This window comes from Xenopus tropicalis, chromosome 6, assembly GCF_000004195.4.
Source record: "Xenopus tropicalis strain Nigerian chromosome 6, UCB_Xtro_10.0, whole genome shotgun sequence".
In the NCBI taxonomy this organism is placed as follows: domain Eukaryota; kingdom Metazoa; phylum Chordata; class Amphibia; order Anura; family Pipidae; genus Xenopus; species Xenopus tropicalis.
Genome location: NC_030682.2, coordinates 83,446,462 through 83,468,965, shown reverse-complemented (window position 1 = coordinate 83,468,965; position 22,504 = coordinate 83,446,462).

Here is a 22,504-nt window from a genome sequence, read left to right as displayed (position 1 = left end):
GTAGTCTGGTGGTGTATTATATTTTACTTGCATTGTTTCTGAATATTTTCTTTTACTTCTATTTTTTTGCATCCTATTTTAATTCCATTAACCATCTACATTTCATAATTACCTTATTTTGGGGCTATTCTTCTTTCCACACCACTGCTTTGGAGCATATAACAAAAATATGGAAATATCTTTAAAATACACAGACATAAGGACTGTATTCTTCTGGAGAGTGCAACTCTTTCCCCCTATATTGGAGTAACAGGACCAAGATCTGTGGGTAGGGACTGCTTGGTAAAATATGCTAAAACATGCCTCCTTGTACCGGTTTTTTGCAATTTGTGTTCTGTTGTACAATGATCCGTTTTACATTTTTTATTATGATATTGCTTTGAATATGTTGAATGCTGCTTGCATTTAAATATAGCCCCCAAGCAGCCCCCAAAACTTTCCCACAAGCAGGCACAGTCCCCACAGGGATGACTGACAAACCGCAAAGCCACTCAGATTTCCAAAGCACAGATATGACTAATTACCACTCTAAAGCATCTGGTCATAGTGACTATTTTCCACTATTTCAGTACTAGCTGCAAAAGTTTTTTTGGCAAAAGGCTAAAAATGATTATATTTATGGACTACTCTTGGCAGTGCCACTTGATTGACAAACAAAGATGATGTTTTACTGTTGTTTTTCAAAGGGAACAAAGTCACAACTAATAAATTATAGACTGTGTGGTTGACATCAACAAAAGAAAAGAAACATTTTGAAAGGATACTAAGATATGTTTTACTGCACCGGGGCAGTGTTACAATGGCATAAAATTGCAAATACTGTAGGTTTTGTGGTGAAGTTCCTCTTGGTGGCAATTGGTAAACTGACAATTATAAACCCTTACCAACCCTCATCCTAATATGTTACCCAGCACTTCTTTTAAACTAAGCTTTTATTAATCAGTTACAAAATTGATATTATTTTAGGATACTTGCAAATGTATTTTAGTCCCTTGCTATTCACTTTACTCACTACTGGTTATAACTATTAAGACAATGAGACAATATAGAAAAAGTCAACTCTCCACTATCAAAGACTGCAGCTCCCATAATGCTTTTCACGTGTCTTTTAGACTCTGTCTTTTGCCATGATTGTAGACTAAATTTACAAATTACTTTAAAGGCAATCAAAACCTCTTTGTGCCACTGCATTACCTGCATTCTTATTGTAATACCCCTCAAAAAAAAATTAATTGTCAGAGAAGTCTCAGTATTGTTTATAATAATGGGAATGTACTTTTTGCTTGCAAGTAATTAATCTGTGCTTTGCACATCGCCTTTCTACTTAAAATATCTTCGTTTTCTGTGCTAAGTTTTGAAGCAAAGAAATGTGGTGCCATTCCCATAAATACAGCACTGTCTGTGTTTGGCATTGCTGTATTCATGAGGTACTGGAGGGGGCAGCATGTAAGGTGAAGGGCTGGCCTATACCCATCAATAGTGATGAGCGAATCTGTTCCATTTCGATTTGACGAAAAATTTGCGAATCTTTCTAAAAATCTGCGAAACAGCGAAAAATTTGCGAAATGGCGAAAATGTTGTGCGGCAAAAAAAATTGTCACCCGCGACTATTCTTTTGTCGCCCGTGGCTATTATTTTGTTGCGTGGCTATTATTTTGTTGCGTGGCTATTATTTTGTCACCCGCGGCTATTATTTTGTCGCACGGCTATTCTTTTGTTGCCCGCAGCTATTATATAGTCGCACGGCTATTCTTTTGACGTGCGGCAAATTTTTTCATCCGTTTCGCAAAACAATCCGTTTGCCGCGAATCCACAAACATTTCGCCCATCACTACCCAATACTGCTTTCTGCACTTTGTGTCAGATTTTCTACAGTCAGACCCTGGGCAGAAAGGAGCAAATTGTGCACCCATTAGTGCACTTCTGCCTTGGTTCTGTATAAATGAAGCCAATAGTATTGGTTAAATTCGAGAACTAAGAAGTAAGTTGTATTGTGCATTATTTACAATTTACAGCATTACTAAAAGTTTTAACTAATATGCTGGTGAATTAAATATAGGTGAGCAACACCACTATGCAGGTGCCTTTAAACGGCTTTTAAACATTATTGCTTAGTCATTCCTTTCTCAGATTTGCTGTATTCTCATATCAAAAAGGGAACTGGTGTAGTCCATCAACATCTAGGTTTTAATCTAAAAGAAAAAACAAACTTTACTTTATCTTTCCAGGGTCAGATGGTAGGAATGGGACATGGGCATACACTTATACATACCCCTCAATTATATCTGAGCTTGCACGATATCATGCACTTAAAGGTTCAACATGCAAAGGTGTGCCCGTATTTATTATCTGGGTGAAGTTACTGTTCATTGCTTACCAGTATTATGTGTTTGACCCTTATGCAACACAATAGGAGCAATAGGTAAATTGGAGCAAAGAACAAGTATACAAAAGCACAAATAGATCCTAGAGATTGTGTATGGCATTTTCCTGAGTGATATTTATATATTATAAATATACCAATAAATCTTCACTTTATTTTTTCAAATATTTTGACTCCTGTGTAAAATTCCTGTGAGTGCCGTCACCCAATGTGTTTTTATATTATAAATATAGATAGATACAGATGAAGAAACTGTGTTATCTTAAGTCATGTAAACTCATTTAGCATACGTAAAGGGGAAGGAAAGGCTAAGTCACTTAGGGGTGCTAAAATGTTAAGCACCCCCAAGTGACTTGAATCGCTTACCTCGTACCCCGGGCTGGTGCCCCTGTTAGGAGAAAACCGCACCAGCCCGGGGCACCTGGGGTGATTCGCTTCCTCCTTCCGCCTTCCTTTCCCCTAGACTCTGAGTCCGGCGCATGCGCAGTAGAGTGAAAAAGCAGACTTCTCTGTTAAAGTTCGGCTTTTCACTCTAGTGCGCATGCGCGCGCAGCGAGAGAGGAAAGAGAAAGCGATCTAAGTCACTTGGGGGTGCCTAACATTTTGGCACCCCCAAGTGACTTAGCCTTTCCTTCTTCTTTAGGGCTCTGGCACACGGGGAGATTAGTTGCCCGCGGCAAAACTCCCTTTTCGCAGGCGACTAATCTCCCCGAGTTGCCTACCCCTGCCATCCCACCGGCGAACATGTAAGTCGCCGGCGGGATGGCAGACGCGGTGGTGCGATTTCGCGCAAATCGCCGAAAAAGCCTCGCAAGTCTTTTTCGGCGATCGTGCTGCCGCGTGTGCCATCCCACCGGCGACTTGCAGTGTCGCCGGTGGGATGGCAGGGGTAGGCAACTCGGGGAGATTAGTCGCCTGCGAACAGGGAGTTTTGTCGTGGGCGACTAATCTCCCCGTGTGCCAGAGCCCTTAAGCTTTCATAGAGCACAATTGTTTACGTAAGGCAACTCCTTAATTAGATGGGACTCTGTGATGCAAATTCCTGTGTTAAATGGAATAAGTGAGTTAAATGAGTTTTGTTATTCTGTGTTAAACAAACGAACCAAAGTGGCTTCAATTCTGATAGATTATCTTTAGTTCTCTAACCAGACATGAGTGCATTTGTGCTACGATTATAACAATTTTTTTATACATCTTTTCCATGTACATTGTACAACTCATTTAAAGAACTACAGTACATCCATCAAACATATTCCCAGAGGATTTTATTAAGGCCATACTTTTACCGAACACCTTGCACCGTTGCACAAAATCCTTAGACATGTCTCATTTAGTATCGGAGCAAAATCATATTTTATAAAAATTCCATTGGGTGCTGTTTTCAAAAGATTTTTTCTCCCTAACTTCATGGCCTTTGGGGAAAACAATGCTAAAAGTAGGTCGTTTTGGCAAGTGATTACTTTCTTAGTGCTATATTTATTTTATACTTTGTATCTTTTTTTATAAAAAAATCAAACTTTCACCTTCGTCTATTATTTATTGGAAAGATTTTTAAGACTATGGGCAATAAAAATAAGATATTTTTGGTATTTAAGAAGTCAAGGTAAACAACAAGCAAAAAGTGCAATATTTTTGCCACCAGTACATCAACTTCCCCCATACCTAAGCCCAATGCTATCATAGGCAAGCTTTTGCACCCAGATCTGCTTTCTAAATAATTTGCACATGAGAGTGAATAGTGTGCATGTCATGGAAACTTGCTCTTGTTGTGTAAGGGGCAGCATGTTGGCTACTAATAAGTGTGTCAATTAACATGCTAAGGGATTGATTTACTAAAGTGCGATAACGTTTATCGTTTATTGTGGCTGCATGTGCTGTACTGCACATCTTACTAACCGGCATGGCTTACATGGCAATGTGTCTGAGGACCTGGATGACTCCATACATCCACAAGATCCTGTCCGAGGTGTGGATGCCAGAGGGAATCAAGTCCGGGCACAAATCATTACCAATTACTTTTCCTGTAAGCACCTACAATATTTAATCCCATAAACAAGAAATACCAAACAACTTCTTCTTTATTTACAGGGAAATTAGTTGCCCACTTACAAAAGAAATGCTCCTTTCTTTTATTTCTCACAGCAGTAGTGAGTGCCAACTGAAGGTGTCCACACACGTGGCGATTTGTGATCTTACAAGAAAGATCGTACAATCCGCCACTAACCTTCAGGGCTGAAACGGCAGATAAGGAGTTAGAAACAATAGGATTTTTTCCTCCTTCTGCCGATTTAGCCCTGACGGCAGAATTTGCTCAGGCGCCTTCTATGGCGCCCGATCAAAATCTTTTAACCTGGCCGATTGACGAGTCGACCAATATCAGCAGCCTCCTGCGATATCGATATCCTTATATCGATATCGATATCCTTGCCATACACACACCGAATATCGTACAAAACGAGGTTTCATATGACATTATCAGTGCGTGTATGGCCAGCTTAAGGCTGATGTAGATTTGAGCAGATCATTCCCCCACCCCCAACACAAATAGCAAAAAGAGAAATAACTATTTACAAAGAACATAGGCCTAAGAAAAGATAGGTTCCACAGATCCCTAATGTGTATTAATTATTTAATTATTATTATTTCTTAATACATCATTTGGCAATTTAACAAAATTAACAAATTTTAGTGGCACAGTTATTTTCTTTTACGCAGCTGCAGGAGTGGTAGCTGAACTCTCACCACTATCTCTAGTAGCAGAGTGTGTTGGCTTAATTTTCTTTTGTGCTATGGTCTCTAGCAATGAAATTTGTTTTTCCATAAGTGCATTTTGATTTGCCAACAATGCCACTTTTTCTTGTTGGACTTTTAGGTGCTCCTGGAGCAGGCTTAACATAGTGGTCTCTTATGCAGCTTGTCGTGCCTGGCTCTCGTTGTAGGCATTAGTGGCCACACAAAAGTCCACATGTAATGTGTCCATCTCATGTTCCACTGTTTGGGGGGGCACATGAGCTGTGCTGGTTTTGGCCATGGGTCTGACATGGTGTTCTGCAGGCGCCTCTGAAAATAAGGCCACGTCACTGGCACATTCCCCTCTCGCTAGCATCCCCACTAAATGTTTCTTCTTCTATTTCAGGATGGCATTGTGTGGAGTGGAGCAGACTAGATGAGGACTGTCCAGCAGAGCGTCTGTGGCCACCTTTTTGAAAAAAGAAAAATACATTATTTAATTTTTTTGTAATTAGTTTATTTTGCAAAAACTATTTGTGGACATTGATTCATTCCAAATTACCAAAAAAGGAAAAATGTTTTGCCATGCAGAGTGCTATTGCAAAATCAAGTTGAAAAGATTGACTGTCCAAAAATACAAGATGAACTGACTGCACTTAACCCAGCAAGACACACTTATCCAATAACACACCTATCCGTGATGTCCTTCCATGCCCTGTTTGTTTGAGGTGTCGGTGTCTTGGCAGCACAATTTTCTCCACCAGAGCCTCGTTCTCAAATTCAGAAAATTTGAGATTGCGGAGCCTGCTCTCCTGCTGTTTTTTCCTGCTCCTTTTTGGTGATGGGGGGAGGAGCTCCTCACTTTCCTCTCCACTGGCTCCCTCTGGCTGATATTCCTTATCTGTGCCCTCAATATCAGACACATCTGGGCTGCTGATGAAGCCAGGCCTCTCTCCCTCAGTGTCACCGCTGGAGCCATGTGACAGGGCAGAAGTGGGAATACTTGCAGGTGTGGGTTGGTCAAGTGTCCCTTCCTCTGCAGCTTTGGTGGTGTGGCTTCTGACATAGAACCTGCTTGGTTCCTGTAGGCTTTTGCTTTTTGTTTCTCAGTGTGAATGAGCCTCCTGTGAGATTCCTCAGGCCCCAGTCTACCTTGGTGTTTTGCCACCTTTTTCAGCCTGCCACTGCTGGCTTCAGCATCGCTCTCATCCCTCCTCTCCATCGCTTGTGTCGCCTTGCGTTGCACACCTGCACCTTGTGTGCTCTCCATCTTTTCACTTACAGCGCAACTGCGAAAAATGGCATTAGTCATGTGGTATACGCTAGCTTGCAGAATTTCGCGCCATAATGCCGCGTGCGTAAATTCCCGCGCGCTGTGTAAATTACAGCACGAAAACGCTCTTCGTGAGTTAAATAACGCAATCAGCATCGCATCTAAATTTTGACGCGTGTCCTTTTAGTGAATTGTGCGTTGAGTTGCAAAAAATAAGTAGCAATAAAATTTTTAACGCATGCTATAAATAGTGCTTGTTTTAACGCACTTTAGTGAATCAACCCCTAAGTGGTTGCAATGGCAAGTCATAAATGAATCCTACTTATACTTACTATTACAGGATAATTAAAGGGGATTTGGAACTTTGCCACTGCACATCTTAGCACTCTTTGGGCAATGACACAAAGGGAGATTTGTCATCTGCTACCATGGGTACAAATGTCCCCCAAAATGCCTTGCCTTAAGCAAACACTTGAATTATTTGCAGGGACTTGGTTTAATCACAGGGAAATGCCTGCTTTTCCCACAATTAAGCTGTATTGCTGCAAGTAATGTAATTTACATGTGGCGATTCCAATGTTAGCATAGAGTAAGGCATTTTTTAGGGAGATAAGTAGCCAGAACTAACAATTTTTTAATGCAGGTGACAAATCTCCCCATGTGTCATTGCCTTTGAGTAGGTGGACCAAACCATACAATTGTATATACTAATAAATAGCCTGGTTATAGCAATATATCAGTTATTGTTCTTTTATTTAATCTACATGGATAACTGTAGACATTTTGTCAACTCAAACATGAGAAAAGAGGATATACTGCTTTTAGGTGATATTAAATCTATATTTAATGATTTTAGCTCCTACTGCAGCAACAAAGGACAAGAAGTGAGATATACAGAGGATTTTGCTTTAGAGGAATTGCTTGCATTTCTTGAGTCACTGTCTATGGGGAGCTGGAGAAAAGTTTTGTTGGGAAATGTTGCTTAGATATTAGAACCCTGATGTTATCGGGCTACACCTTCCAGCACAGGATATTCTGGAACTCATGGTCTAATTTTGAAAAAAGTATGATTAAACAGCAGAGGTTTAATTATCTTTAATTTAACTTTTACTGATCAGCCACATTTTACTTAATTGTTGCTAGACTACATATACCAAGTATGCTGGGGCTGTAGCCCAGCAACATCTTTTTTAGCCCACCAACAATCTTTCCCCAGTTGTTGAGGACCAGTGACTCAAAAAAAGGTGCAATTGCACCTTACAGTATCTAAATAAATCATTCACCATGTTTTGTGTTTTTGCAACTGGAGATGGAAACTTGGAAGAACAATCAAAAAGAAGTATGTGCTCTCTTTTGAATCTCTTGTCTGATTACAGTGTTGTATCATAAAGCCAACTTTAAATAATAATTTTGTATTTAAAAATAACAGCAAAATAACTGAAATGATACTAGTAAGGAGCATACTCACCGGTAAATTATTGTACTTCTGGAATTAAGCATAGGTGACCTACCTTGAATAATTTGAGGGAACCGAGAAGCAATTTTCTGGATGGTTTGGATCCTATAATTCTTTTTCCCATTTTTCCAGTTATTTATGGAGGAACCCTAAGATTTAGGCCATTTTACCTAGGTTCCCCTTTAGGCAGGCATGCTAGCAAGTGAACTTTATTTATATGTGGACACCTAAAGGTGGTCCTAATAATGTGCTTTGGGAAATATTCTTTCCAGGACTCACATGTTCATGAGGTCTTCTTCTACCTCATTAAGAAGTATCTACAGGAGTGTGTTTATTAATGTAGATAGAACTGTTATAGAAAAGATAGTGAAAAGATAGTAAGGTTATTTAGTTGGGTAGCTCCAGGCCCCTACGAGGGAAATAGAGAGGTTATGACCTCACTGCATTGCTGGCCATAGTGTCAAGGGAAACCTAGTGAATAGCTCAGGGTTCAAGTAATACCCCAAAGAGGGGAGATCATTGATGTGAGAGTATCCCCTGGTCTGGATATCCATAAGGGAAAACCTGTGTCTGATTATACTACGGATGCTGTGATAAAGAAGTTATTGTTGGTTTGCAAGCAACCTCCAGTGTTCTGGTCATTCACTTCATAGGAGCTACAGCTACATGGTAAGCACTCATTAAGAGGCAGCAAGGTCCCGGGAGTTGTAGGGAGTGGCATTGAAGAGTCCAAACTAACCATGCATAGCTCAAATAGCACACACACTCAAATCACCTAGCTAACACTCACGGGTATGCTACTACTATAAACTTCTTTGGTGGACCATGTCAAAGGAAGCTTTGTTTAATAATGTTTAATGTCCAAATATTCTTTTGACACTTCTGTCAGATAAGCTGACATTAATCCCCCTACAGATAAAGGTAAGGCATGTCTAACATAGATAGCAAAATCTAACCCAAACTCATGCCAACATAAACAAACATGCAAGTCTGCTGGAATGATGGAAAGGTTGCAGTCATCGGATTCTGGAGCAGTGGAAATGTGTATCATTTATCAGTTGGATGAGTGTAGTTTTAGCAGATGCCAAAAAACACTACTTTGCTAAATGTTACTGTCAAAGGTGCTAAATAACAAAGTTTAGTGGGCTGTAGAGCTTAACAGTTTGCCAGAAGCTGTAATACATTGCAGTTAGATTTCCATCAGTTTAAGGTTTAATTACTTGCACCTGAACATCATAAATAGAACCCCTGGGACTTCTATGAAGCTTGCTCTTGTGCAAAGCTACTCTTCAATCCTTTCACTGCCATGTATGTACGCTGTACATGCTGGCAGAAAAAGGCTTTATCTGCCACGCACGTACAGCATATGTTCTTGGGCAGATAGAAGTTTCTCTCTGTAGAGGTGGCATGTGCCACCTCTGTAGAAAGTCAGGAGCAATGACAGCCCCCCAACCTCCACGCAGCAAACATAATGGCATCAAATGTTCTCTGTACAATTAGGGGGTCTAACGACACATAATACACAAGCCAGAGGTCTTGTTTTCCGAAGCAGAGTTGGCACCCAAGAAAATTCATATGCACTACTTTTCATTTGGTGTCAGTACATAAATCAGTTCAGTAGACCTCTGATAAGATAAGTGTGACAAATTGCAGCAATTTTAGGTGATTTTCAGAAAGGCTGTTAAAACCGCTAACTTTAGGAAAGCTTTTGCTGGAAGTTTGGGGTAGAAAGAATTATTCAGCCATTTTGCATTTGTCTAAATGTGTACATTCCTATCCCTCACCAGTCCAAATACACAACGGCACAAGACAAGGGTGCCCCTTATCCCCTTTGTTATTCGTACTGGTTATGGAGACCCTTCTAGCCCACATAAGACTGAACCCTGATATATCAGGAATTATCTCTAAAAGCAAAGAATACAAGACAGCAGCCTTCGCAGATGACCTCCTACTGTTTATAACAAGACCAATGATATCCCTACTATCAGTACTGAAACTATTCAACATCTATGGATCTTTCTCAAACTTTAAAGTCAACCTTAGCAAATCTGAAATATTAAACATTAACTTGCCAAACACACTCCAAACAAAACTAGAAAGTAACTTCCAATTTAAGTGGGCCAAAAACAACATCCAATATTTAGGGGTGAAGATTGACGCAGATCACACGAAAGTATACCAAAATAACTATCTACCGCTATTGGGAAAAATACAAAACTTAGCAAGACGCGAGACTAAAATATAAACAACTAATCCTACCCAAGGAATCTGGGGGACTAACTCTCCCAGACGCACAGCTCTACTGGATTGCAACGCACTTATCTCGAATACACGCCTGGCATGCAAACAAGAACAAGAATTGGGTTATCTTAGAGAACACATTCTCAGACATTCCGTTAAAGAACTACCTCTGGTCAAAGACAGAAACGATACCCATCTCAATGGAAAAACACCCATTAATCAAGGCCTCATTCCAAGTATGGCACAAATTTAAGCATAAATATGCACTATCCTCTACTCCATATGTCCTCCAAACACTTGAATAGAACCCTGATATTCAACCGAGCCTGGAGGGCAATTATAGAAGATGGCACCGTTATAAAGAGAACCCCACTAAAATAAAAGACTTTATCATGAATTACAAGGTAATCTCCTTAGCAGAAATACAAAGAAGATGGGGATCCCACCCTAGAGATACTTGGAACTATCAGCAAATCCACCACTATATTCAAACAAAGCAAGGATCAGTCATGCCTGCACATATTTGTCTGTATTTTCCCGCCAACTGTGGTATTTATGGTTTGGTCTCACTCTGTGTTTTCACTTTGAGAAAGGCTGAGGTGTTCAGCCGAAACGTCAGTCCACCATCACATTAAAGAAATTTTCATTTTTTTATATAAGTCCTGTGAGAGCGGCTTCTTTATTCGCTATTTTGTTTCCTGTTTTTGGAGGCTGCACCCAGGCAGTTTTGAGCTTTAAACGTGAGTGCCAGTGGTTTCTTCTTTCGTATATATATATATATATATATACATATATTTATTTTTTAGACATTTAGAAGACTATATTTTTTTACAGAAATGAAATTAAACAACAATTCTAGCACATCCTGAAAAAAACTATATTATGTTTTCCTGGGTAAACTAAAAGTCCCCCTGAAGGGAGGCCTCTAAAGTGAAAGAGCGCAAAACTGTCTGGCTATAAAAGTTACGCCGTGACCAAATCGTCTGGCAGTGAAATGGCTAAGTGAGCTCTCTTCGAGAAGGTCTGTAAAAAACACAAGGAGTTCAAGATAAGGTAAAACATTTTTATAACGTATTCTTATTCTATTTTCCTGTTTTGTGAAATGAGTGGCAGCCAGATTAGCCAGGTCTGACTCAGTTGCACAACTATAGAGGAAGCTGACCCCACAGTCACTGTGCAGGGGGGATTGTCAGAAGATGGGAGTGTAAACTCTGAAATGCCAGCTGATGTATATAGCTGTGATGGATTACACCTCAATGGAAGGGGGTTCACTGTTGCTTAGGAAAAAACGGCTAAAATGCTGGAGGAATGTTAAAACTAGGTGGGGTGAGTTAAAATGTTATGGGGAAGCTAGCGTAGAAAGTTTAGAAAACAGAAAAGGGACACTTCTTTGAGGACATCAATGTGCATATCTTGGACCAAAAAGACAAATGACAATCATCCCTAAATAGAGAAAGGGACCTGTAACACCACTTGTCAGCAAGCTGACAATTTCACAACAGTTTACAGTCATGTACAATGATAAAGTAACAACTGCCCGAATGAGAATCATGGTATCACACTTTCACATCTCTGTGAGTTTCAGCTAACATTTAATTGTCACAGACATACAATCACAATGGAATTATTGTGACTAGATGTTTGGGACTTGATTCAATTTATTTATCCAGTCTCATTCAGTTCAACTACCACTCAGTTGATCGGAAGAAGTCCCACAGATGGGTGATGAAATGTTTTCAAGAAAATTCAAAAAGTTCAGTTGCTTTGGAATTATTTCTACTATATTTTTTATGTGTGCATCATAAACAAAATAAAGCAAGAAGGGGTAGGACCCTTATTATGAGAGAAAGAGAGAGATAGAGGTCAGTTGGTTCTTTTATTTACACATTTGAGGAACCAGTTAATGAAGGCTTTCTTTTTTATAGACCTAATTCTAATATTATAAATATCGATTATCCGTTGGCGAATTGTTTCACGATATTCTGGGACATGCCAAAAAAAAAAAAAGTAATCGGGTGCTGCAAAATAGGCGGTTGCATGAGAAAAAGGCGCAGTTGTATCAAAATAAATGTGGTTGCATCAAAACAAGTCATGCACGCACACAAATTTTTTGGCATTTCGGGAATTTTTCCGCAGTTTTGCAAATTTTCCAGCACAGCGAAATGGGGCAAATTCGCTCATCACAAGTCAACAGGCAGCAAAGTTCAGGAAACAGGAAGAGTTTGGTAACAAGCTCAGGCCACAAAGTAGAAAGCTCAGTGGCAAGCTGGTAGACAATTATGACTTTGCAATAAAGTAAGGTCCTTGACGCACAAGTGCTTCAAGCGTCACACATGACATGTACATGATGCAATCAAGCTGAAGATCCATGTGGATGCTTTAAAGCAGTCTTTGCACCTTACAGTTACAGGCAATGTAGATTTTCTTTATTTTTATCCTTATTGTCTTTATAGAATACCATACAAATGTTATAGTTTGGTCCCTCTCATTTCAGTACCTTTCTCTTTATACAGTGCATATAATATATATTTTTAATTTTAAATAAACCCTAAATCATTAGAATATGCCAGTGTAGATATCTGCAGTAGCAACGATAAATGTAATAATGTCCAACCATTTAACATGTTTTAAAATGCCATATAATATCAATCAACTGGAAATATGCACTGTCATGACAACGCTGGAATATCAACTCACTTTGACCTGACTATGCTTTCACGTTAGTCAATTCAACTGGAAAATCATTCAGTAGTTTCATTGTTTGTGTTTCCACATATTGATTGAACTGCTACAGACCTGTAGGGAGTATTCAAACTTTGAATTACTAAGTGCAGATGCTTACCTGAAGTGGCCTACAGCATAAAAGAGACATATACATAGGGGCTTATTCATCAAAGTTCAAATCCCGAAATGTGAAATATTCGGATTAAATACAATAATTTCTGATGATCGCAAATATCACGAAAATGCTTACAAAAAAATCGCATTAGTCACGATAATATCATATTTGCAATCCGAAAGTCATGAAATGTTCATATCTGAACAATCGTAAAACCTTTCTGACTTTGATCCTTCTGTGTATGATTTTGGAAGCCTCCCATAGGACTCAATGGCACTCTGCAGCTCCAACCTGGCCCAAGGAAAGTCACGATACCGAAGCTTGAATGAATGCAAAACTTTCGTACTCGGCAATACGATTTTGTTGCAAAGTACGAAAAAGTCAGGCAAAGTACGAAAAAGTTGCGCAAATATACGAAAAAGTCGCAGACAATATGCACAGTACGAACAAATATGATTTTTTTGTATTTCGTACCTGTTGTACTTTAATAAATCATCCCCATAGAGTCATCACAGATTTCTTTTCTGCACATTCTGGTTTTTTTTTTAATTACTGTAAATCTCTGTAAATAATATAGTAATATTACTAGAATTATAAATAAAAAATAAGAACATACTAGAATATGTATATTATAGCTCTGTCAAAGGGCTTTCTTTAAACTGAGTACTTACTATTTTTTTCTGAACTTTTCTTTAAGGTTTTGGTTAAATTTATCTTGTATGGTTTTGAAATATGAACAAGGAAACAGGTACATTGTGATTCCTCATATTGTCAAACTATGTCCTAGGTGTTGTATAAAACATGGGTTTATATTCACTAAACTCCCTGAAAGGACAATACAGCTCTTACAAACTGAGCAGCTAATTTAGAAGCTAACAGTTGGGAAACAAGCATACAAATGACAGGGAAGAATTTCCATTAAATTAGACAATAAATCACCAGTTATTAATGAGAAACGTTTATATGCATTAAGATAGAAAGTATATACAAAACAAAAGCAGTGAAGCATTTCCAGTCAATTTAGTTAATATACTGTTATGGTAACAGAATTAACTGTATTTAGTAATAAAACAGATGCTAAAGGAAAGTAAGGTCATTTATGATTCGGTGCATTACATATTGCTACATAGTAGAGCATGCTGTACATGACCAGTATTCTTTTTAAAAAAAAGATTTTATTAAAAAAATTAAAAAGATTTTATTATATGTAAATTCTTAGGGTATTATGGTCTAACATTTCAGTCAGATGTGTAGAAAAATTTTCCAAAAAGAGTGTACAAATTGGGCCCCCAACCTGCAAGTGATATCACAAAAGACCAGTGAGGGGTAAAAGGCTTACATATGATTAGAGTAGTTTAGTCCTACTAGCCACCTGAGCTTGTACAGTTACTAATTAAAGAACAACAACATATATATATATATATGTATATATTTTTTTTTTTGCTAATACTCAGGCATGTCTTTTCAGTTCAGCATATGAAATGATTATTATTATTAAGAGAAATTTTGTTTGCTAGAAGAATTACTGCAAGTTTTGGCTCATCACTAAATATCATATCATTTTACATTTTTGTTCCACAAGCATGTGTATAACACCATCAACATGTCAGATTTCCAAGTTTTTTTTCCAGTTTTTCAAAAAGCAGTTTGTTTCATATTAAAAAAAATAAAATAAATATATATATATATATATATATATATATTTTTTTTTTATATAAGCAGCCAAAAGTAAAACACTCCTCCTTCAGTATTTACTGCATCATGTTTTTGCATGTCAGTGTTTCTCAGTCACTCATTATAACAAAGGACTGACACACCTTATCTATGAAATGATATGATAGACAGTTTTATCTTTCAAATATACAAGGACCTCAGGGTTTTATTTTAAGATGAAAGACATCTTGTTTATGAGAACTGTGCATATCCAACCTCCTGTGGGAAACGAATGCATGAGTGGAAACAGGACAAAACAGGAGCGCTAAACTAAAATATTATTATTTATTATATTTATGTCCATACATACGTTGTTCAGTTTGGTCTGCATGTCTGTGCAGAAGTGCGGCATAATGGGAACTTTCTTTACACAGCTCAGCATTTTTTCTTCCTGTTTGGCTTCAGATCTTCTGAACAGGTGAAGTATGGGGAGACTTAAGGGCACTATTGAGACAACTGAAGGTATGCCTGCAGCTTGAGATTAACTCTTTATTAGCCTTTCCTTCTCCTTTAATATTAATGGAATACAATGTTTTGTGAAACAGATTCATCCTTACCACCTGCTGGCAGAAGCAAAGGCAGACAATTATCAGTTGCTCCCATTCCAGTTAATATTGTTACCTAATTTTGTAGGACATGTGTTTTGTGTTAGGCTTGTGCAATGGCATGAGAGTGAATTGTGTCCGTGTATATTGCAGGTGTTTCAATTACAGAAGTGCAGTGTATTGCTAATAAGATAGGTGTGTTATTGGACAAGTGTCTTGCTGGGTTAGGTGCAGTCAGTTCATCGTGTACTTTTGGACAGTCAATCTTGATTGATTTTGCCCTTGCACTCTGGATGGCAAAACATTTTACCTTTTTTGCTCATTTGGAATGAATCAATGTCCACAAATACTTTTTGCCACCACGATCTGAGCTGAGGGGCTGTACATCAGGCTGCCTCCCGACTTATCCAGGCAGCGGAAATGGCTTTTAATCACCCTGAATGTTTGCTTCATCACAGACCATGCGCTGACATGTGCTTGTTAAAAGCCCATTGAGCCTGTGTACGTGGCCTGTGAATGGGGGTGAAATAAAATAAGATGTAATAAGATGCTGAGACCAAATAAGCTGCTTCCAGTCTCCCTCTGTCAAAAGAGGGCCCTTTTGCAACAGATGTGACAGTGTGAGACTGATAGCTGACACTACAAGTAACTGCTTTGACTCTCCCACTGGCAAAAGAGGGTCCTTTTGCAATTGCAAACCATGCTTATGGCAGGCAGGCCCTGGTTTGACAGTGGGAGACAGAAAGCAAATGTGGGCAAGTTGTGCTAGACATGACACAAATACTTACCTAACAGCCACCCGTGAGGCATTTGTCTGGTTTGAAAAGCATCATAAAGCCCGGACTGCCTTAAGATGTAAGCATCGTGAGAGGAGCTGGGGAAGCCAGACACAAGGCTCATAATGTTCATGCGTGCATCACACACCACTTAGATATTCAGGGAGTGGTAGCTCTTCCTGTTCCTGAAAATATATATATATATATATTATACCAAGTAAAAATTGGTAGAAGTAGGGTACATGACTGGTAAATACCTTTTAAAAATATGTATTTTCTCCTTGTGATAGTGGATATACTTAGCTCTGTATAAGTATGGAAGAGGTATCATTTGGGGTTAATTTAAAGATTGTATTCCTGTGTTATAAAGTCTAGAAAGGCTGCATACTTCTTCTGCCAGTAAAGCTGTTATTTCAAAGTCTGAATTTGCAAAACCAGAGTGATACTTCAAAGGGTTCACTTGAGAAATAGTTGCAAAATGTGTGCTGTGAAAAGTTTCTATAGAAATATAATTGAAGCTTACATTTTTCTCACTGATGCAATAGCTTCACTGAGATTAAACACTGACAAGTAGGGGCCTATTTATTACGCTGTGTAAAACGAAGTTGGTTGAAAAAAATGGTATAAAAACCTGTTTAAAATCTTTAATGCGGTGAAGCCTAGCAATTTAGTCACCATTTTTTACACCGCATAATTAATCTTCCTTGTACATGATACTTGCATATGTCAAATACAGGTGTATCAGTTGTTCCCTGTTTAGCTGAAATGTGAAAAATCAGAAGACTGTATGAAATATGGGTAAAATTGATAGTTTGATATTAATGTCAAATCGAGATTTTAGTTACAGTAACATCAGGGTTGTATTCATAAAGCAGTATGGTTCATCAGCTATCCTGACCCTGTGGCAAAATTAAACTGCACAAGAATCCTCCAATCAGGGCCGGAACTAGGGGTAGGCAGAAGAGGCAGGTGCCTAGGGTGCAACGATTGGGGGGCACCAGGCAGAAGCCTTTCCTGTCTACCCCTAGTCCGCTCTCTTTTATCATTGCCCCCCGCTGCTTGGCATTATCGCATAGCGACCCCCCCTCGACTGCGCATGCGTGCCAAAGCACACATGGGGGGGGGGGTTGGGGGGCCAAGGTGGCCGGCCAGGTTGCCTAGGGCGCTTGGCCGGCTTGGCCTGCCCCTGCCTCCAATGAGAATTGCACCTGATCTGGATCAGTATGACTCCATGTTCTTTTTTTTCCCTGTAGTTGAAGTTGGAGCAGTGTGTTCTCTCCTCAGATGGTTGATTACAAGGTATAATAATAGCCCTGTATAAGTCAAAAGTACATAATACTGTAACAGCAAAGTAACAAATAGTGTTTATAAACAACTATTTTATTGGTCTGTTAACTTACATCTGTAATTAGGCTTTTGTCATCCACTTTAGAGAGCTAGGGGGTACAGTGGGGCATTTTATAAATGCTTTAGATCCTGTGTAAGGAAAGAAGGATAATTATCACCATGCCCTATACCTACCCTAATACATTATCTGATTGTGTGTGTGTGTAAGGGCTCTGGCACACGGGGAGACTAGTCGCCCGCAACAAATCTCCCTTGTCGCGGGCGACTAATCTCCCCGAAATGCCATCCCACTGGCGAGAATGTAAATCGCCGGTAGGATGACATACGTGGCGCAGCGTATGCCATCCCACCAGCGATTTACATACTCGACGGTGGGATGGCATTTTGTGTGTAAGTGTGTGTGTGTGATAATGTTAATTTTTAAGAATACAGAGTTTGTTGAATAATACAAATTCGAATTAATCTTAATCATCAAATAAAAAATTGTGCATTTGTATACACGTATTTATGGGTACACTTTATTTTTATAAGCACAACATTTTATAAAACATGTTACATGTTAAAGTTACAATATGCTAACCATAACAATTAATTTCAAAGCCTAAATATGATAAAAGTAGCACAAAGATGGATACAAAATATTTCTCATAAAGAGAACCACCAAGATAAAATATGAACAAAAAAGAAACTCTTATTTTTCCTGTACCTTTTTTCCTTTCAAATTCAGACTTGTCCCACTTAAATGTATTCCCAATACTGTGTAGCACAAAGTAAAATATTAAAAGATGCTGATAAATACACATTTCTATCAAGAAACACATGGGACCAGCTGCACTCGATAACTATATTTTAAAAAAATGTTCCTACATACAGTAATCATTAATTGTAATGGTTGTAATAGTGAGGATGTGACACATGATATTTTACAGAAATCCATTGTTGAAATCAATATAATTTGTTCTATAGTTAAACAATAATGAATACATAAAACAATTACATATGCACTCAGGAGAAAATCAGCCACTTGCTTTAAAGACAGATCTCTCCCTGAATTTGTGTAGGAAGCTCTGTCAGAAGCCCCTGGAAATAACTTGACATGGGATTCTATTTAGCTAATTTAGGTCAGCATCCAGTGAGTTGTTAACAGTATATAGAAAGATACTTATAGCATACATAGGGGCTGATTTACTAAGACACGAATTCGAATCCGAATTGGAAAAATTCAGATTGGAAAACGAACATTTTGCGACTTTTTCGTATGTTTTGCGATTTTTTCGCCGCCTTTACGACTTTTCGGAAATTGTCGTGACTTTTCCGTTACCAATACCATTTGCGCGAAAAAATGCGAGTTTTTCGTAGCCATTACAACTTGCGCGAAAAAACGCGAGTTTTTCGTAGCCATTACGATTCGCTCGTATCTTGTCGCGACTTTTTCGTATTGAGCGCTTGTAAGCGGCGGGCGAAACTTTCAGACTTAGCATGATTTTGGAAGCCTCCCATAGGACTCAATGGCACCCTGCAGCTCCAACCTGGGCCAAGAAAAGTCACCATACTGAAGCTTGAATGAATCCGAATGTTTCATACTCGGCGCGAAAGCTGCGAAAAAGGCGTGACTTTTTGCGCAAGTTTTAACGCTACGAAAAAATCGGAACATTTTGCGCAACTTTCGGAATGGCTACGAAAAAGGCGCGACTTTTCGCGCAAGTTTTAACTCTACGAAAAAATCGCCAGATTTTGCACAACATTCGGAATGGCAACGAAAAAGTCGCGATAATTTTCCGAAAAATCGCCAAATACCGATCATTACGAAAAAAACGCAATTGTCCCTCAATACAACAGGCTCCCACACTGCAGTATATAAGAGACTGTAGTCAGGTGAGAGTTTTCTTTTATTACTGTAAATGAAGAAAATTCAAAGAAATGCATTCGGAATGGCCTTCAAGGAAAACTATACCCCCAGAATGAATACTGAACCAACAGTATATATATATATATATATATATATATATATATATATATATATATATATATATATATATATATATATATATATGTATATATATATATATATATATATATATATTTAAGAATCTTGAATATATATATATCAGTAAATATTGCCCTTTCCCTTGAGCCACCATTTAGTAATGGGCTGTGTGCTCCCTGAGAGATCACATGACAGGAAATAATGCAGCTCAACTGCAACAGGAAGAAGTGTGGAAGGCAGAACTCTGTCCAGTAACTGGCTGATGTGGCCTAGCATGTATGTGTGCCTTGGCTTGCTTGTGTGCACTGTGAATCCTACGAGCCCAGGAGGTGGCCCTTAATTCTTAAAATGGCAATTTTCTATTAGGAGTACCCTATACACATAATACTAAAAAAGTATATTTTTATGAAAATGGTTTATTTAGATGAAGCTGGGTTTTATAGAGATCTACATTTTTATAGAGACCTACATTGTTTGGGGGTATAGTTTTCCTTTAGGTGGGGGAGAGGTAATTAAGGGTAACTGCCTTCAATGGCAGTCCACAGTAGGGGGTTTGTGCCAATAAAATTCATGTGTGCTGTGATGGCTCTAGGTCCAATATGTGGTCAGGGCCCCTCTTACCCATAAACAAGATTAGAGCTATATATAATATCACAGTTGTTTCAGTCATTGGGTCATAGTTGTAAGACTAGCTGGGGTGCAAAACATGTGTTTGCCTTAACTCACCTTCAAGATGGTCTTCTAGGAGGAAAGCAAGTTGCTTTTATTCTCAATATCACTTCCAATTGCAAGGTTTGGGAACAACCGCTCTAGAAATGAGTAAAAAGTAGTGATGAGCAAATCTGTCCCTTTTCAATTTGCTGAAAAATTTGAGACACGGCAAACGACAATCGTAAAAAAAAAAAATTGTTGTACGCGTTAAAAAAATGATACGCACAATTATTTCTTTGACGTGCGCCATTTATTGGCATAGGCAACACTTTTTTGTTGAACGCCAAATTTTTTCTATGGCAGATTTTTGCGCCCTTTCAGTATATTTTAAATAGTCAGCCAATGGTGCAGAAATTCACAGCAAATCTATGCCTGCCAAAAAATTTCACTCATCACTAGTAAAAAGTACAATCCAATGCTATTTAATAGCCCAACAGGGTAAACTCACATAACTTATAATTAGTGCAGCTACAAACCCCACTTCACTAAAAAGGAATGTATTTATCACAAAATAGCAAACTAGGTGTCATGCAAGTGTCATGCAATGTTAAATCATATTTTATCAGTTATGATCCTTATGTGTGTCTTAGTTCATATTTTGAGATATTCTCCTTAAAAAATGTGGCCACATTTACCAATACAAGTGTAAGTGTGGTGGCATTAAAAGGTACTCAAATCTTGAGTGTATTAACTTCATTATTTAACCCTTTTACTGCCAGCTGTTTTGGTCAAAGCGGAACTTGTATTGCCAGACAGTTTTTGAACATTTTGCACTGTTTCATTTTAGGGGCCTTTCCTCGGGGGGACTTTTAGTTTACCCAGGAAAACAATATATCATTTTTTTCAGAACAACCTAAGCTTTCAAAATATGGTAGATTTTTGTGTAATTCCAATTCTGTAACAAGATATAGGCTTCTAAATGTCTAAAAACGCAAAAAAAATCTAATTTTCCATAATATAAACACACATACTAGAAACAAAAATTATTTTATGCACGAATATACAACTGATTTGGAAAGTCCCATGTCTCCTGAACGTGCCAATACCAAATATATATAGTTTTATGGAGATTTGTCACTTGTATAGGTCAAAAACTCCCAGCAGTACACTACCAAATTTCCAAAGGACTGCTCCAGAAAGCTGCATACTTTAGATTTCAAAGACAAAATTTCCACTAACAGAAGGTTTATCCCAGAAAATTGTACATTTTTGGAAAGAACAGATTCTGGGGAATACAGAATAGGCACAACTGTCTGTCTACTCCAAACTATCAAGTCGCAATGCTTTCCTAAAGTTATTGGTTTTTATCAAAATTTGTGATTTTTTTTAAAAATTGCTTCAAAGCATCTAGTCTATAGTATCTTATCTCCTACAGGTCATAAAGTAACCAAATAAAACACCCTAAATATGAACGCCAGGGGTCCACTGAACAGTTTGATGCTCAATATGTATAGGTTTACCTAAGTATGTGGCATGTAGGGGCCCCAATGTGAACATACCCCCATATGATCTATCATTTCTGTCATTTCAGCTCCTGAAAAATCAACACATTTACATCATTATATGTTGGATAAAGCTAGTAAAAAGTACGCTCACCCCAGAAAGTCATATATTTTTGGAAAGTACACATTCCCCCGAATCTAAAATGCGTACCCATGTCTTTCTACTCCAAAGTACCAAGCCACACAGCTTTTCTAAAGTTAGCAATTTTGATGACATTTCCAAAAATCCCCTCAAAGCTTCCACTTCACAGCATCTTATCTCCCACATAGTGTTAGGTACCAAGATAAAACACCCTAAATTTGAACGCCAGGGGTCCACTGAACAGTTTGATGCCCAATATGTATAGGTTTACCTAAGTATGTGGCATGTAGAGGCCCCAATGTGAACATACCCCCATATGATCAATCATTTCTGTTATTTCAGCTCCAGCAAATTCAACACATTTACATCATTTATGTGGGATAAAGCTAGTAAAAAGTACGCTCACCCCAGAAAGTCTTATATTTTTGGAAAGTACACATTCCCCCGAATCTAAAATGGGTACCCATGTCTTTCTACTCCAAAGTACCAAGCCACACAGCTTTTCTAAATTTAGCAATTTTGATGACATTTCCAAAAATCCCCTCAAAGCTTCCACTTCGCAGCATCTTATCTCCCACATAGTGTTAGGTACCAAGATAAAATACCCTAAATTTGAATGCCAGGGGTCCACTGAACAGTTTGATGCCCAATATGTATAGGTTTACCTAAGTATGTGGCATGTAGGGGCCCCAATGGGAACATACCCCCATATGATGTATCATTTCAGCTCCTGCAAAATCAACACATTTACATCCTTTATGTGGGATAATGCTACAAAAAAGTACACTCACCCCAGAAAGCCATATATTTTTGGAAAGTACACATCCCCCCGAATCTATAATGGATAAACATTTCTTTTTGCTCTAAAGTACCAAGCTGTAAAGCTTTCCTAAGTTTGCAGATTTATATGACATTTAGA